The sequence below is a fragment of the Protopterus annectens genome, chromosome 4.part0 (genome assembly GCF_019279795.1).
Source record: "Protopterus annectens isolate FY-2018-M chromosome 4.part0, PAN1.0, whole genome shotgun sequence".
NCBI lineage: Eukaryota > Metazoa > Chordata > Ceratodontiformes > Protopteridae > Protopterus > Protopterus annectens.
Window position 1 is genome coordinate 1,209,092,247 of NC_056733.1, and position 16,163 is coordinate 1,209,108,409.

Consider the following 16,163-nt stretch of genomic DNA (forward strand, 5'->3'; position numbering starts at 1 on the left):
AGTGGAGTACCACAGCGATCAATCCTGGTTCCTCTCATGTTTGGTATCTTCTTCCCTGAAGTACAGGCTAACACAGAAGGTCTTTGGCTAACCATAATCAAAACTCCAAAAGATGTGGACATCCTACAAAAGGGACTCACTGAGACATATTCCTAGTTTCAAAGCCATGGCCTCAAGCTCAATGCCAAAAAGTGCATTGTCATTCCTTTTGGTAAAAACTCTGCACCCATGAGCTACCACATAGGCGGTAGTCTACTTAACACCGAAAGTGTGATAAGAGACCTTGGGACACAGGTGGACATTCATCTCTCCTTTGATAATCACATCACCACAGTAGTCAGGAAATCCTTCTGCGTGGCACACCTCATCAAAAAAGATTTCTCATCCAGGGAAAAAGAGGTCATTGTTCCCCTCTACTCATCACTCATTAGACCCATTATAGAGTACAATGCCCCTTTTGGTATGTACCTCACAAGACATCTACAACAACTGGAAGCGCAGCAGAAATACCTCACAAAGAGGATTACCAGCCTCAAACAGATGCTCTATGCAGACCATCTCAAAAAACTGCAGCTTTACTCCATCCCATATCACCTACTCAGAGGCGATCTCTGCCTAACCCACAAAGCTATGTCAAACCCAGAGCTTTTGGACATGCTCTACTTAATGAAATCCCAATCCCACTGAGCTACACGCTCTAGGAACCTAAACTTTGTAGCCACAATAAACAGAACATGCTGGAGGGATAGGTTACTGTCCCAGAGACTTCCCATACTCTGGAACAAACTACCTATCTATATCAAACAAAGCTCCTCATTAGCACTCTTCAAGAAAAATCTTGATGACTGGATGGGGGATAGGAAATTCACCCCAGGGATCACTTCTGTGGCTCTGCTCGACCGTGGCACATGAAAATAATTTTCATGGGTGGCGAAAACCAGGGTACCTTTTGGCTAGGCTTATATAGGCCCTAAGGCCAATAGCCTAGCACCTACCTATGAACCTATGAGAGGCCTGACTTGCATATGAGATAGCAGATACACATGCTGAAGAGTCAGGTTTGACTACCAGAGGCTGCCTTGTGTCAGGAATACACTCCCCAAGCATATCAAACACAGTACCATGCATACCCTCATCAACTGCATCAAGGTTGAGTAGATGGGAAAGAAAAATATCTGTCCTTGGGGTTCACCAGTGTCCCACAATGGCAGGGGCAACAGATGCTGATGGGTGATTCTGTTGGGGATAAAGTAATAGCTAGGGCTGTGAGTAACCTCCTCTTTATCTATAAACCTGTGTTCCTACAGAACACCCAGGTGATATGTATGAAAGTTAGCTGGCTGTGTCAAGGGGTATGTATGCAAGGTCATACTGTCTGCCCCCATTGTCCCTCACACACTGTTGCATGCATACACACCTGGTAAACCTGTACATATACAGCCATACCTTGGTGACGAAAAGGTCACTATGTTTCCACTCTGCCATACTCAGCATTGGTAATGTCATCAGCCCCACAGGCTGTACACACACAGACACCTGGAACACAAACAGAATACAGTATGTGAGACTACAGTCAGTCAGCTGTACTAATAACAATAATGCAGCATGGCAGAAAGGTACATACACTTCGATTTGTACCCATGACAATTACCAGTAGACAGCACTTTACACAACCTAACATTACTACTTTGTACTATATTCACCCTCTGCATCAGACCCATATTAGCACTTCCCTGGATTGATGGTGTGAATAACAGGGATGTGTCACAGGTATCATCACATACATAGGGTGCAGTGTAGGGTTGCCAGAGGCACAGGCTGAGCCATACAGTTGACATCGTGTGTGTGTGTGTGTGTGTGTGTGTGTGTGTGTGTGTGTGTGTGTGTCTGGAGGAGTGGTGTTCAACTGGGCCATGGAGAGGAGCTGTGTGTATCTGGTGGTGACCTACCTGTGACAGTGATGTGTGAGTGTGTATGTGTATGTACACAGTCAAGCCATGTGGTTGCCTTACCCGGGATATGTTGGACAGCCATGGACCGTACATGGCAGGATGTACGGTTCACCATCTGTGGCCATGGACACAGGAACTGGTTCTGCCAGGAGTGTCACTGGCATCATCAGGCACAAGGCCAGATGTGGTACTACACCCTGATGGTGACTGCTCTCTGCTGATCCGTGTCCCTGACTGGACCGGCTAGGAACACGTTACCATGACCTGCTATGATGTGGTGTGGACACCATCTTCCCTTTGGTAGTGCTGGTGGCACTGCCACTATGGGAGTGTGAATGTGTATGGCCACATGGGCTCTCAGCTGATCTTGTTTCTGACGTACGTCTAAATGTCTGACGGCCTACTCCCACCACATGCTCAAGCACAGACATTGCACGGTTTAGGACTGACAATGTCTCACCCCACAGTGTATCCATGACATCAGCAAAATGACATACGGCATCACCAATGTCATAGAGGTTGTCACACATCGTAGGAAGTGTTGCATCCATGACGCTGAGCATCTGTCTGGTGTAGCATGCAGAATGTGCCTGTGTCTCCATGATGAATCAAAACATGCATCAGATGACACCTGCTTTGACACCTCTGACAGGAGCTGGATGGGCAGCAGTCCTCCTTTGAGCACTCCTGTCAATCTCTCTGTGTGGGACCTCACCAGGTCTATGGTTATGGCTAGTGTCTACACTCACAGATGCCATAGTCACCACACTAGCCTGGTGTATGCCACCCCCTCCAACTGTCTAAAATCTGTGACTGTTGGAGACTATGTGTGGGCATACTGACCGTGTGTGGGGACATTGTTGGTGGAAGTGGGATATCAACCAATGGTACAGATTCAGCCCCCAACAACCCCACCTGTGTCCCACTATAACCACCACCATCATCAGAGTCCAATAAGATACTGACATCAGGTTGTGAGGGGGAGATAACCCAACCCCCATGTAAACCTGTGAGGGGAAGACAACATATTTAAATTACTACCTGCACTATAATGTTTGCTGTTACACACACACACACACACACACACACACACACACACACACACACACACACACACACACACACACAAGCACACACACACAGGTGAGGTGGCACAAAGACATTATACAGACCACACCTTCTGAATAATGACATGCATGACACACATTCGGACCACAACAGATACACTCTGGACAGGCCCTCAACAACATGCAGTGCAGCTACATCCAGTTAATGTTACTACTACTATACACCTGTGAGATATGTGAGGAGTGGCAGTATGGGATGGACCTTCACCTAACACACAGTGCACCCATGTACACAATACCAATGTACCCCTGTATAGCACAGTGGTAACAGCTATACAACAGTACATGTCAATATGTTACAGCTCCTGTGAATAGGCTCCTGTGATGACCAATGTTATGCAACGCAGTTAACCCCGCCACACATGAGCATGCACATATTGCAATATGGCTAAGTGTAACAGTTGTGCGGATGGAAAACTGGCTGCCCTCGACATGCCTGTAGTATTGGTGAGCCACAACAAGACAGTTACTCACTCACCGGCTTCAGGTTGCTGATTCCAAGTCACACCAGAGGGACCTACGTAGTTGTGGTGGACAGGTATTGTCAACACACACACGTGGCATTGGTACAGGATAATATGTGCAATCATAATCATATACAGTACAAGCTGTAATACTACCTAAATTGCTGACATTCACAATAGGTGTGCACTTGTGTGCATAACAAAACCCCACCTACAAATGCAGTTTGACTTTACATATGCATCCAGGTATGCAAAGGCTGCTACTATGAATGCTACAGTATTGATGTGATGCCCACTGGGGCCTTACCTGCATGGTCCTTGGCTGTTGACTCTGTGCCACCCACTTCCACAACATGTGTAGTGATGGTTTCTTGGGAGGTGGTGGCTGCACCAATGTTTGCGAGGAACTCCTCAGTGGCTGTGAGTGGTGCTTGAGTATCAGCCCTCTACCTGTGCCAGCACGGTCCTTGGCCACAGCTGAAGCCCTTTGTCATGGATTGTGTACCAGGTCTGTGGCACGGTGTTGGACCTGTGTTTAGGTCCTGTCCCGGTGTCCCACATTGTTGACTGTCGCTACCAATTCCGCCCACAGGGCAGTGTGTTTCGGCAGGTTTAGCCGGCTCTTTCCCAACATTATCCTGTGATGGAGTCTGTGGGCATTGATGGTTGCCACAGTCTCGGTGTCTGAGAAGGGCGGGTTGCATTTGTGGTACATCCCACTTGAAAGACATGAACAGGGGAACACATCACAGTACCACATACAGTGGCCACCATTATGTACAGACCCTGCTCATCCACTTTTGCTAGCACTATCCACCACTAACTCCCACATCACACCCCTGCCATCTATCAGTACAGTATGTGTGTGAGTATTTTCAACATACTGACATTACAGCATGCATTGTCCGCCTGATCCTGATGTTTCATGTTCCCCCCATTGGGGACCATTGATGTTTATAATCCTCCATTCATCATTCATATCACATCACATGCAGCAGCTGGGGACATCACAGAGGTTCCCCACCAGGGAATACCAGGCCATCAAACATCTACTGTATACCTATAGGCTATAAGGCCAACCCTCTGCGCGGTGTCATACATACTCGTCAGGAGTGACTCAGTGTGGTATGCAAAGCAATCATGGTCTCCACATTGCTGGCACTGCTGCACTAGTCCAATTCATGCTCTACTGTGTTAACACACACACACACACACACACACACACACACACACACACACACACACACACACACACACACCCTCAACCTGGTGAGTGACCTGGACTGGCCTTGTTGGCAGCTCACATGTGTACAAAATCACCCTGCAGTGGAATAGGCACCCTGTCCACATCAGGCAGGATAGTTGCCTAAACCTTTGCATGTGTAACCTAGTCAGATGGATGGTTAACAGCACATACACCCTTGGGATACCACCTGTGTGCCTGTTTGATGGGGACATCAGCTGCTGCCTGGCATACACATCGGCTGGCATGTGGCCTAGCCATATGGCTGCTCAGGGCCAATAGCCTAGTAACCTGGGATGGTACCAGTACTACCAGAAATTAGCTGACCACTGTAACAGACTGTTGTTATGCATCCACACACACACATCACTGCCATCGACTGCTGGGTGTCCCCTATGGGCAACATTACAGTGCCATATCATCCAGCTTACATCCGACAAATAGGTGAGTGCTACTACAGGTGCATGTGGACATTCGGGGAATATCTGGGGTACACAATAACAGAGAGTGTGAATATGTTGTGTAGAGTGACCCCCTCATAGGTGTCTGACATCTGCAGTACCCAGATGTTTGCAAAATGGGTACATGTGCCTGATAGATGTAGGCCGCCCTGCCAGACGAATGTGTATTCCCATACACCAGGTGGACAATACATGATGGTTGTTCACAGAGTTTGGGGAATGTGTCTGTGACATGCCATACCCATGGGGACACAGTAATGGCACATGACTGTCTGGTACTGTATCCATTCCCTTACACTGTATGCTCAGGATGTATGTATTGCTGCTGAGCCAGAGCAAGCTTCCTCCTACTACTAGTACCTATAACCTGCCGTCCTGCTGCAGGGGCTCACCAGGTATGCTATCCATAGGTGTCAGGCAATCAGATACAGGTTTGGGATACACACTGACCTAGCCAGAATATGTCAGGAATGGTCAGGGAGACCTGGACAATATGTGAAATAATCCTGTATGGCATTGACAGACTGAGACGGGCTCAAGAATGGTACATGATGTGATATTCCAGCTTTATCCACCAGTACTTACTGTCAGTGTGATACCCCTGCATTAGCCCAGTAATCAAGGAGCCTTAATCCTCACTACTACCACCAGTGAGGGACATACACAATGGGAGTATGACAAATACACAAACAATAAGCTACAATTACACTTCCGAGCACGCAGAGATCACAGTCAGTCGGGGGCTGGTTTCTCCCTCTCTCTCCAGATCCCCAATAAGACTCCCCACTGGCACAGCTATATGGTTAACATCTCAGCAGAGCACCCAAGCTAAAACATCCATTTCCCTCTCTGTCCAACCTGTGCTTTGTGTCCCTGCCCATGTAGCTGACACACAAACTTTGAGATTTGATTTTTGAATCACACACACACACACACACACACACACACACACACACACACACACACACACACACACACACACACACACACACACACACACACACACACACACACACACACACACACACACACACACACACACACACACACACACACAATTCTGGGAATGGCTAGCACAGATTTACCAGCTATGGCCCCTTTTTCTTTTCCCACACTTAAAGGTAGTTCTGACTGCCACAATCCAGCTCTTTATCAGCTTCTGTAAGGCCCTTACCAAAGGGTGATAAATCCTTTTGTGTGATGTGCCTATTAGCCAAATGGTAAGTGTGACCAATACTGAGCCTACTGGGGTGGGCTGTACAATGTGACTGATTGCACATGCAAGTACTCTAAGAGCTTACATAGTTCTATACAGACACGACACAATTACAAGGATTACCTATATTTAATAATAACTAATAAAGGAACAAGAAAATACTCAAGCAATACAGTAACTACAGAATTCAGACTCACAGGGAATAATGTCAGACAACATTGCAGGATAGTCTGAAATAATTAAAGCAAACATCTATGGTAATAGGTTCATAGGTTCATAAGATGATAGTGGGCTATTAGGTCAGAGGCCCTTATAAGCCTAGCCAAGACTTTTTCCCATGTTCCTTCAAAGTCAGCACATGTTTCCCCTGTCCAGCAGGGACACAGGTGGGATCCTAGGGGTGTATGTTCTGTTTCCCATCCAGTCATCCACGTTCCTCTTAAAGAGGCCTAGAGAGGTACTCTACATGACATGGAGAGGGATTATGTTCCACAGATGGACAAGTCTTTTGGACACAAATCTATCCTGCAAACAAGTTCTATTCATGTCAGAGACCTGGTTAAGGCCTTGTGTGCAGATTGGGCAAGTTTAGTTTGTCTTATGGATATGCAGCAACTCCATCAAGGCTGGGTCAGTGATGGCCTTGTATGCCAGACACAGGTCAACTCTGAGCAGTCTATATGAGACTGAGTAGAGGGACAGGGCTTTTAGCATATCTGCATAGGATAGGTGTTTGAGACCCTGAAATTTCCTGGTCAGGAACCTCTGTGGTCTCTCCAACTGCTGCATGTGCACACCAAGGTACATGGCAAAGGGGGCATTGTACTCGATAATGGGTCTGATAAGGGAGGAGTACAGGGATGTTATGACCTCCTTGTTCCTGGATGACATACCCTGATTTATGAGGGTGGCCATGTGGACAGCCTTCTGTACAACGGAGGCAATGTGGTGATCAAAAGTCAGGTTGCTATCAACCTTAGTGGCCATGTCCCTGCATGCTTAGTATGTTGTTATTAATGTCATAAGTAGTGGGGATGACAATTTCCCCAAAGGGGATAATGATGCATTTCTCAGCATTCATTTTGAGCCAATGCTTCTAGCACCAGTCATTAGTTTGGGTAATGACCTCTTGAAGGATGTTCACATCACTAGGGGAATTTAAGACAGCATGCAGTTTGCAGTCATCTTCACACTTGGTCGGCCGCAGACTACTGGTTGTGGCTTGCACCTCAGACAAGTATATGACAAACAGTAGAGGACCCAAGACTGAGCCTTGGGGTACACCACTTGTCACAGGTCTACTACTAGATGTGGCTTTCCCTACTTTGACTAAGGGGGTTCTATCAGTGAGGGTTTATGTATTATGCCTGAGTGTGGAATAGTGTCAAAGGCTTTGGCTAGGTTAAGGTAGGCACTGTGGACTGTCTTCCACTTGTCCATGGCTTTGGTGACTATTTTGAAGACATCAACCATGTTTAACAGCCATGATCGCCCATTGACAAAACCAAACTATGAAAACAACACAACCAACTAGTACTTTGTAAACACAAAAAGACAGCAAAACTTGCAGATGTTCTCCTTTTCCAAAACTTTATTCCGTAAGCGCTTTCGTAAGGACTAGTATCCAAACTTCCTCAGACAAAGTTACACAAGCAGTCAATGACTTATATACTTATACAATTAATAAATAAAACAATAAAACAATTATATAAAAAACAAATTGAATAATTAAATAAACAACTCAATTCCTTTCCACCTATGGAAAACTATTTACTTTGTATTTCCATATATAATTCATGATTTTATTACTAAATACCTAGACACTAAATTGGTGACTTAAATTAATATAAAATACAAATGTATTAAGTAGAAAAAAAAAAAAAATATATATAGATATATATATATATATATATATATATATATATATATATATATATATATATGGGGCTGTGTTTTTTGTGTTAATCCCCCCCCCCCCCACACACACACACACACACACTCTACCTATCTAGCTGTTTAAGTTTCAAAATGCATTTAATGGAAGCATATTCATTAAGGCCAGGGTGTGTGTGTGTACAAAAGTTCTAATTTCCCACAACAATTCCTTTTCTTCTAACCTTAATGCCCATGGCCCTCCTCTTTTGTTATATAGTTCCTGTTGCACAATGGCAAACAAAAATTTGTGAGTGGGATGTTGCAATGCGTGCCTAGCCAAAGCATTTGTGATGGTACCTTTACTTATATGATACGTATGCTCGTATATGCTTTGGCGCACTGTCCTTTCTGTCTTTCCTATATAAAAGGATTGGCATTGTTGGCATATAGCAGCATAAACAATGTCCTTTAACTCACAATTAAATTTACCTAATATGTTGTATTCAACATCTCTAATGGTTATTTTAGTACCCACATGAATATGCTGACACTGATGGCAGTCGCCACATTTGTACATACCCATGTTCTTTTTTGTAATTCTGCTTAGAAGTTCTAAGATGTCCTTTAAATTTTGGCCACGCCGATAAATAATGTGTGGCAATTTTTCAAACTTTTTATTGATGTGTGTATCTTAAACCAGCAGTGCCCATTTCTTATAGATGATATTTGAAACAATTTTTGCATCCTTTGAAAAAGTTGTGATAAGTGTGGGACCACCCATGTCTAATATACCTTTAATATGGGAATTTGTTTGTGTATAACAATTTCTATCACCATCCGACTCATGAATAAAATCATGGTATCCATTAAACAGGATAGGTCTAAAATGTCCCATGTTTCTCTTGTTGACCATTTCTTGCATTATTTTATCAAATAGTCTGGGTGGATAAATTTTACTACTGAACATGGATCTAAGTAAACTACATTCCACTTGGAAATCATCCTCGAAAGGAATCATCCTTGATGCCCTGACCAATTGGCCTTTCATAACCGCCTTTTTTTGATGGAAGGGGTGGCTGCTAGAAAAATGCAAGAAAGTATTGGAATATGTGGGTTTCCTTTATATAGTTGTTCTAAATCTGTTATGGGCTGTATCTTTTCATATGTACACATCCAGATAGTTGATAGCTTCTGTTTCAAATTGAAAGGTGAAATCCAAAAAGTTAGTGAAACATTTAATCTCTTTTATAAAAACTGGAACTGTGGTATCATCGGCTTTCCAAATTAAAAACATATTGTCCTGGTATTTAGTATACCAGGCAGCATGTTGTTGGAACAAATCATTTTTAAATAAAAATTCATGTTCCCAATATGTTAAAACACAATTGGCGAAGCTACCACCACAGGGTGCACCTATAGCAACACCTGTAGTTTGTTAATATGCTTTACTATCAAATAACATAAAATTGTTGTGGAGAACTAGTTGTAAGAGTATTTCCTAGACATGTATTTCATCATTATCCATGCCTTTGGCATACAATAGATGCCTAACCCAATATATGCCTTGATCTTGTGGGATAACAGTGTATAAATCTTTTATATCAACTGTTAAAAAATTGTAGTTGGCATTAAATTTTAATTTATTTATGCCTTCTAAAAATCCCCATGAATCTGGGCAAATATGTTCTTCCCCTTTTATGATTGGTTTTAGTTTTCCGTCAACATATTTGGCACAAGCATATACAATAGAGCCTCGTCCGTCAACTATAGGTCTAAAAGGCGGATCAGAGACTTTCTTGTGTACTTTAGGACACCCAAAAATGACCGGTGTCTTTGGTACTGCCATGGTTAAGTAGTGAAGTGTATCCAAATTGATACTGCCTTCTAAAAACAGATCATTAATATGGTTATAAATTTGCTTATATGCAATGTTAATTTCATTAATACTAAACGACTCATAACAGTCATCTTCTAAAACGTCATGCAGCTTTTTTATATAGTCATGCTCATGCATAAATATAAGCCCCCCTCCCTTATCGGGTTTCATTACCCAAATTCTGTGTAAGTTCATGGACACCAAAAAGTCCAGCTCATCTGGAGTTATATTACTAGTAGTTTTCTTAGAAATGTTACTGCGTATACCATCTTTCAAATCCATTTCACAAATGCATTCGAATAATGCAATAGTAGAGTGTAGTGGTGGGTTGAACAAACTCGAAACTTTCAAATCATGTGTTAAGCAAGGTGTATTACCCATTAACACTGTTAAATTAAATTTCTGAGTGAAATTTTTCAAATCCAAAATGGCTTTTGCTAAATCAGCCCTTTTGTCGGCCATAAAAGAAAGCCCCCTAGATAAAAAATCAACAAAACACATATCCAACTGAAAATTGGTATAGTTAAAAACTTTAAAGTCACCTTGGGAGCTCAATGTAATCAAAGGGCTAGCAAGCGAGCCATGGGCTACCTCCTCTGGTGATTCTGCTTCTTCCGTTGCTGCCCCTGATGGCTGGAATTCTGTTGTACCAAAGTGGCTTTCTGGCGAGCACCCTGAAAACCCTGTACATTCATATTATTTGATGTGAACTCTGGTGTTTGTCGTGGACCATTGCCATTTTTAATTCTCTCGCTACGCCTAACCTGTGGAGGTTGGATGTTGTTGTCAGAGCCTTTGTCCTCACAAACGTTGTCAAAGGGGCATGAATCATGGTTAACCTCATCAGTGCCAGTGAAATTAGATACTTGTGGAGGTAAAGGATAAGCATTGCCTTTTTCATAGGCATAGATATCCCTATTCATTTTTTTAAAATTTTCACCTCAATGCTTCTCTTAATAACCACATCAATAGATGAAAAAGCTTGACCATAATCGAATTTATACCTGGGGAATTCTGTATCTGATGTAATGTTTTTATCCAGGATTTCTAGTTCGCCTTTAAGAGTAGCCACTTGTATGTCATAATGTTTTGTGAAGATACCTAGGAATTCCATGTCTTGTCTGTCGAATAAACTAATAAGCTCTAGATGGAAACTAGATTTTGGGATAAGTTCGACAGGATACCTCCACTAACGGAGGCCCTTAGGTACTACCCTTTTATTGATGCATTGTTGCAGATAACTAATTTCCAACTGTAGCTTCCGGTATTTTAATAGCTTCTTGTCAAATTCATTCAAGTTTGCTATTATGTTAGAACTGTTGTTGACTGGAGAGCTTGGAGAGTGTAAATTATTATCTTGGTCACCACCAAAAAAGGTTGGGGTTTTCAGATTTTTGCCAAAGACAGGTAACATGTTTAATGTATTTTGTAGTTGTCCTTGACTGTCATTTTGATTCAAGCCGTGATCAGATGTTATTGTGCCACTTCTGGTTGCATTGTTCATAGTTTCATGGCTGTTTGTTACTTGAAAATGGGACAAAGCTTGTCCATTGGGAATCAAGCTGTTTAACAAATTGGTAGGCAGACAGAAGCCACTATTTCTCTCATTGTCAAGTTTTTTAGACAGAGTATCCACTCTGCCTAGCAGTTGTTGCACCAAAAGGGTCAAATTGCCCACAACATTCACTTCATTGTTGGTGCTCACAGGTGGATTGAGTTCATCTTGTGAAAATAAGGATTGTGAAGAGATACCAGCACCGTTCGCCATATAACTTCAGAAACTTGAAAACAACACAACCAACTAGTACTTCGTAAACACAAAAAGACAGCAAAACTTGCAGATGTTCTCCTTTTCCTAAACTGTATTCCGTAAGCGCTTTCGTAAGGACTAGTATCCAAACTTCCTCAGACAAAGTTACACAAGCAGTCAATGACTTATATACTTATACAATTAAAAAATAAAACAATAAAACAATTATATATAAAAAAATGAATACTTAAATAAACAACTCAAATCCTTTCCTCCTATGGAAAACTATTTACATCCCACTCACAAATTTTTGTTTGCCATTGTGCACCAGGAACTACATAACAAAAGAGGAGGGCCATTGGGCATTAAGGTTAGAAGAAAAGGAATTGTTGTGGCAAATTTGAACTTTTGCACACACACACCCTGGCCTTAATGAATATGCTTCCATTAAATGCATTTTGAAACTTAAACAGCTAGACAGGTAGAGTGTGTGTGTGTGTGTGTGTGTGTGTGTGGGGGGGGGGGTTAACACAAAAAACACAGCCCCAGGTATTTCATTTATTCAATTATACTACAAATATATATATATATATATATATATATATATATATATATATATATATATATATATATATATTTTTTTTTTTTTTTCTACTTAATACATTTGTATTTTATATTAATTTAAGTCACTAATTTAGTGTCTAGATATTTAGTAATAAAATCATGAATTATATATGGAAATACAAAGTCAATAGTTTTCCATAGGAGGAAAGGAATTGAGTTGTTTATTTAATTATTCAATTGTTTTTTTTATATAATTGTTTTATTGTTTTATTTATTAATTGTATAAGTATATAAGTCATTGACTGCTTGTGTAACTTTGTCTGAGGAAGTTTGGATACTAGTCCTTACGAAAGCACTTATGAAATAAAGTTTTGGAAAAGGAGAACATCTGCAAGTTTTGCTGTCTTTTTGTGTTTACAAAACCAAACTATGTGGGGTGCAATTTTTGGAGGTTGCCAATTTCCTTGTTTATATGGTCCATGATAACTCATTCCATGGTCTTGCAGATCAGGCAAGTTCGGCTGATGGGCCTGTAATTGCCTGGGTCAGTGGATGCTCCACCTTTGTATAGAGGAATGACAGTGGCTGTCCTCTATGCAGCTGGGACGAAGCCAGTGCTCAGGCTGTGGTTGAATAGGGTGTCTAATGGAGCTGAGAGCTCATGCCTGAGTTCATGTAGGATACAGGCAGGCATGTTATCATGTCCCATGGAGACTTTATTGTTTGCCTTTGAGAGGGCATTAAGGACCTGCTCCATGGTGATGAGGGGAGGGGAGAGGAGCAGGTGCTGGGGATGTCCTGGTGTACTGATGGGGGGGATGGGGGGGGCATTTTCACTGAACCTGTCTGTCAGCAGGTTGGCTATATCTATGGTGTTTGTGTATGTGGTGTTATTGACCACCAGTTTAGTGCGGATTTGGATGTTGCTTTTGAGACTGTATACATATGTGAAGAAGGCCTTGTAATTCTCCTTGGTGGATGTGGCCAATTTGAACTTGAAGTTAGCCTTACAGGATGTCACCAGTGACCTTATTTGCTTGTTCAAACAAAGGAGAGATTGCTTCAAACTTGGCACCTGCTCCTTCTTGGCCCTGGATAGCAATTACCTCCTTCTATGATAAACTTTGTTTATTGCTGCTGTTCACCAGAAAGGTTTACTCTTCCTTGAGGAAGATGATTTGGTCCTGTCAGGTATTGCTGATTCCATACAGCTATGTAGGTTCTCATATATTTTCCAGGTGTAGGCTTGGACATTAGTGCTAGTTCCAACTGAAGGGGCGGTGGCTGAGCAGCAAATTATACCTGCTCTGAGGAGATTGTAGTCAACTTCGGACATGTTTTTTTCTGTGACCCTGACAAGGGGGGTGTGGTCAGGGGAGATGGTGACTTCAAAAGTGATCACTTTATGGTGGGATCTTACCAAGGAGGATGACACTGTAGGATGCTACAGTGGCTACTCATGTTGGTTAGGACCAGGTACAAGATATTTTCACCTCTCATAGGGATGTCAACCAGCTGATCCAATGCATTGCTATTGACGAAGTAGTGGAATCTATGACCATTCATGTTTGGGCTACAATAGGTCCTGCACCCTATGGTTGGGTAGTTAATGTCACCCAGGATCAGGGTAGAAGGTTGAATCTTGATGGATTGAGGTAAGTCCAGATAGGTGGAGTGGGTGTCCTGAGTCATGGTTGGGGGTCTGTTGCTAGTTATGATTTGAATACATGTCTTTGATAAATATTGGAACTCCACCTCCTTTGGCTTTGTAGCTTTCCATTTGGTATCTGAAAGTATGGTAGGATGGGTAACCTGGAAAGGTTGGGCTGCTCTCCACAGCTTTGAACCAGGATCCAGTGACTGCACAAATGTCAGCATCCTCCAGGGTAAGGAATGCTTGCAATGAGTACAGTTTCATGATAAAACTCCTAGCATTTGGCAGCATGACTTTTAATTTCATTTATATGAATTATTCATGTTGGCAATATTGTGGTCATGACTTTGGCTACAAAAAGGCACTATGGGTGATGCAGGGGTCTTTGCCAGAACCCTAACACCCAGGGGAGACAGATGAAGACCATCTGTGGCAAAGCATCATGGTCTGTCAATCATGTACTGGCTTTTGACTGAGACAGCAAGGATCCTAGGTTCCTAATGTGATTGCATCTCTCACATATTGTGTTCTTAGGCAGTAGTAGTAGAAGATTGTCAGTGTACATCAGGCAGTTGCTACACTGTCTCACATTGTCCATCCATGGTTATCAGAATTTGTGGAACAGATGCCAGGGGATAGTAAAGTGGTTACTATCTGAGGAGAGTACCTATAGGTGTGAGTATGCCTGGATAAAATCAATACAGTAGCTGCAGGCGAGGGCCTCACTCACACAGGAGTGCTGGTAAGGGAAAAATGCAACTGAGCACAGCAGTGGTGTGCAACAGGCAAACAAGGACAAACCTACACAGATGCTGGTTTTGAATACAACAAAAACAAAGGTAAAATAGGGACACTGGAACTGACCAACCAACCCTTGTCCCTGAGCTCTTAGCTCAACACTCTATGCCAGACCAGTTCCAAACAGTTCACTTACTCCCATTATGTGCAGGCAGACACTGGCCAACACAAGATGGCATAGCAGGAAACACAGGAATCACACAAACAGATCTGAATACAGCAAAAAATCCACAACTGGCCACAGTAGAGATGAAAAAATCCAAATTTAATGAAACAGAACCTTAGACACGCTAGTGCCTTGGCTCACAGCTTTCCAGGAGTAATGCACACCACAAAATTTACACAGCTTATATAATCAATTCAATGAAGAAAAGCAAGTCAATTATTCAATTACACAGTAATTGCTTCCAATTAATCTCCAAATTTAAACCCACAGGTACCATTGTATTAAATTTTAAAATATAAACAGATTTTTTTTATATATAGAAGTTTATCCTTAATACTATACATTTCCCCAACTTGTATAAAAACCTGTAACCAGATTATGCTAAAGATACTTCAACTCTGTTCAGGTCAGTTTAGCACAGGAGAACAGATACACACTTAAATATAACAGTAGCAAACAACAGCAAACTGATTTAAACAAATTAACCAATTAACCAGTATAAAAGCTCAAAACGGAGCCCTGTTCCAGCGGTCTTCAATCATACTTGTTCTAACTGCACACTCTTGCCACTAGGGTGCAGGGGAACCCTCTCCAAAAAAAATGGCCTGGATTAATGCTCAAGTTATGCAAACAAAGCTAGATTCAGCAGGTCTGAATCTAGTCTATGCTATAGCAAACAAGGTGCACCAATCTCAGAAAGAAACAGTTCAAATAACCAGGCACAATAAGCCTTTAACCAGCAATTCCTAGCTCAGAAGGGCAGAGTCTACCCTCTCCTCTCACAAGAGTGTGCACCACAAACCTTCTTCATGTACAGTAACTGACCTGAAGCACAAGTGATTAAACCTAAAGGTTTAGAATATCAGTCACAATTTAATCGGGCTACTAACAAGCAGTAATAAATGCAGCAGAATAAGTGCAATTGAGTACTTTTAAGAACAGCCAGCATGGCAAAATAAACTAATAAAGTAGGAAGCAACACAAATACAGTAGAATTATTTTATTACAGTAAGTAGG